This window comes from Cornus florida, unplaced genomic scaffold (assembly GCF_030987335.1).
Source record: "Cornus florida cultivar Cherokee Brave unplaced genomic scaffold, ASM3098733v1 CherokeeBrave_3.0.0_Hap2_Chr07, whole genome shotgun sequence".
NCBI lineage: Eukaryota > Viridiplantae > Streptophyta > Magnoliopsida > Cornales > Cornaceae > Cornus > Cornus florida.
This window is the reverse complement of record NW_026775577.1, coordinates 57981565-57984414: the sequence shown is the minus strand read 5'-3', so window position 1 is coordinate 57984414 and position 2850 is coordinate 57981565. Positions and strand designations below refer to the sequence as shown.

The following is a 2850-nucleotide window of genomic DNA, read 5'->3' as shown; positions in this document are numbered from 1 at the left end:
TTGTTGGGGTAATAGATGCTTTGAACTCCACCCAACAAATGGTTCTTTGAAGAACTTGTTGGATTATGCTCAAAAGAAACTTTTGATCCTTTGTTTATGCAATCACAACCTTTGGGCTTCCATGCCCTTTCAAAGCAAGAATTTGAAATAAGACTTTTAGAATGCAAGGTTGAAGATGATCCTTTGGAAGTTTTGGTCTTACACAAAAGCTCACTTCCTTGACATTGAAGATCATGACATTTATCTACAACATTAACATCTCTTTCATATTTGTCAAATGAATTGGGTGTGGGATTGAAGATATTCAACTTCACCTTGATGTGGCCAAATGAGATCTTTATTATCCCCATCCTACAATTGATGTTGGCATTAGCGGTTGCCAAGACAGGACGGCCAAGGATAACGGGAATTTAGCTTTTAGGATTGGGGACTGGTTCCGTGTCTATGACAACGAAATCAACCGGGAAGAAGAATTTATCAATTTTAATAAAAACATCCTCAATGACACCCCTAGGCCTCTTGATAGATCGGTCGGTAAGTTACAAAATTACCGACGTCGGTTTTAATTCACCTAGGTCCAATTTGACATAAACCGATTATGGAAGAAGGTTAACACTTGCTCCTAAGTCAAGAAGCGCCTGATTAATGATATGATCACCAATGATGCATGAAGTAGTAGGTGAACCGAGGTCCTTAAACTTTGGCAAAGTATTATGTTGCAAAATTGAGCTTACTTGCTCGGTCAAAACCACTTTTCTTGGCGCTTGGCTCTTGTTCTTCCGCTTTTGGGTGCACAAGTCTTTCAAGAATTTGGCATAAGCCGGAATTTGCTTGATTGCATCCAAAAGTGGAAGATTAACTTTTACTTGCCTAAACATTTCCATAATTTCATTGGTTTTTGCCTTTTGCTTGTCTTTTGAAATGGATCCTTTTAAGGCATCCGGAAATGGAACTTTTGGTTCAAACACTTTTTTAGAATTTCCTTTTGAACTCTCTTCAACACAAGAAGTTTTCAAATCACTTTGTTTCAAAGTATTTTTCAGCAAAACTTTTTCAACATCATTTTTCAAAACTTCTTTTTCAAACACATTTTTCAAGACTTTCTTATTCACAAGATCATGTATATGCAGTGAAAGAGGAATGGGATGTGAAACGGGACGGGTGACAACTTGAGGTTGCACCAGTTCACTCTCTTCATTGGACATTTCAACTTGATTGTCCACAATCCTACTACTCCGCAAGGTAGTCACTGCATTAACATGTTCAATGGTGTGGCCTTCTGATGAAGAATGGGTTTCCACAACACATTATTGCTTAGATGGGGCATTAATAGGCATCTTTCCCTTCTCTCTTGTATTGAGATTGCTTGTTATTTGTCCTACTTGGGTTTATAGCTTCGCAATAGATTGAGAGTGAGAATGGAGCAATTGTGTGTTAGCCTCTAAAGTGCCCAAAGCATTTAAAACTTTTTCTTCAAAGGCGGGACTTCTAGTATTTCCTTGGGAATAAGATTGGTTGGGAAAATGAGAATTGGCAAATTGATTCCCTTGTGATTGATAAGGTCTATAGCCTTGGGATCCTTGGTTTTGAAGTGGAGGTGGAATGTACTTCCCTTGAAAACCGCCTTGGGAAGGGTTTGAGCCCTCTCCTTGGTTTTTCCAAGAGAAATTCGGATGATTCCTCCAACTTGGATTATAATAAGTACCATAAGGATAGTTCCCTTAGTTTACAAAAGCTGCATTGACTTGTTCATTAGGTTCATTTTGCACTTACCGGTGAGGACAATGAGAAGTAGAATGAAGAACACTAGAACAAGTCATACATGTTTCATTTGATGCACGATGAGAATGGTTAGGAAAAGAAGATACTTAGTTCGCCGAGTTTTGGTTAATCAAAAATTGATCAAACCTTTGAGATAAAGACTTCATTTCGGCGGCTATTTCATTTGAATGGTCGACTTGATGTAAGCCAACACTCTTTCTACCTTGTGAATTTCTACCATTCTTGGATGCTAATGTTCTATACAAAGAATTTTCACTCATGCTCTCATAAAGACGCCACATGTCATCCTCATGCCTATCAATGTATGAGCCACCCATGGAAGCATCAACCATGCCTTTGTAATTGTCCGATAAGCTCTCAAAGAAATATTAAACTAATTGCCATTTGGGCATGTCATGATGTGGACATTTCTTAAGCAATTCATTGAAGCGTTCCCATGCTTCATGAAACATTTCTCTATCCCCATGTGAAAATTCTCAAATTGAGGTTCTCATAGCATTAGTTTTAGAAACCGGATAGTACTTCTTTAAGAACTCTTGTTGCATTTCTGCCCAAGAAGTTATTGAAAAAGGCCTAAGATTGTTAAACCAATACTTTGCCTTATCTTTTAAGGTGAATGGAAAAAGTTTGAGTCTTAAGACCTCTTCCGGCATGTCCGCATATTTTACGGTGGAACATACTTCAAGAAACTCATCTAAATGCTTGTAAGGTTCTTCACTTGGAAGTCCATGATAGTTAGGAAGCATTTGAATGGTTTGTGGCTTAATTTCATAATGATGTGCTCTAAGTGGAGGCAATTGGATGCATGTAGGTGCATTATACTCAGTAGGCACATAATGGTCTCTTAAAGCAAGAGGTGGATTAGCTACTTGAGGTGCAACATAAACACCTTGGTTTTGAATTCCTTGATTGATGATGGGAGGTTGTGGAGCATACATTGGCCTTGGCATTCCATATGGAGCTTGGCCTTATTGTTGTGGTCGTTGGTGAATGTATGGCCTAGGCATGCCTAATGGTACTTGTATGTTCTCATTGTGTACATTAGGATGAAGGATACCTTGTTGGTCT

General features: G+C 38.5%; 1 pseudogene; it reads left to right on the top strand.

The window, feature by feature from the left end:
* Window positions 1–2172: 2172 nt before the first annotated feature.
* LOC132267754 (small nucleolar RNA R71) lies at window positions 2173–2271 on the top strand (annotated as a pseudogene).
* The last annotated feature ends 579 nt before the right edge of the window (window positions 2272–2850 follow it).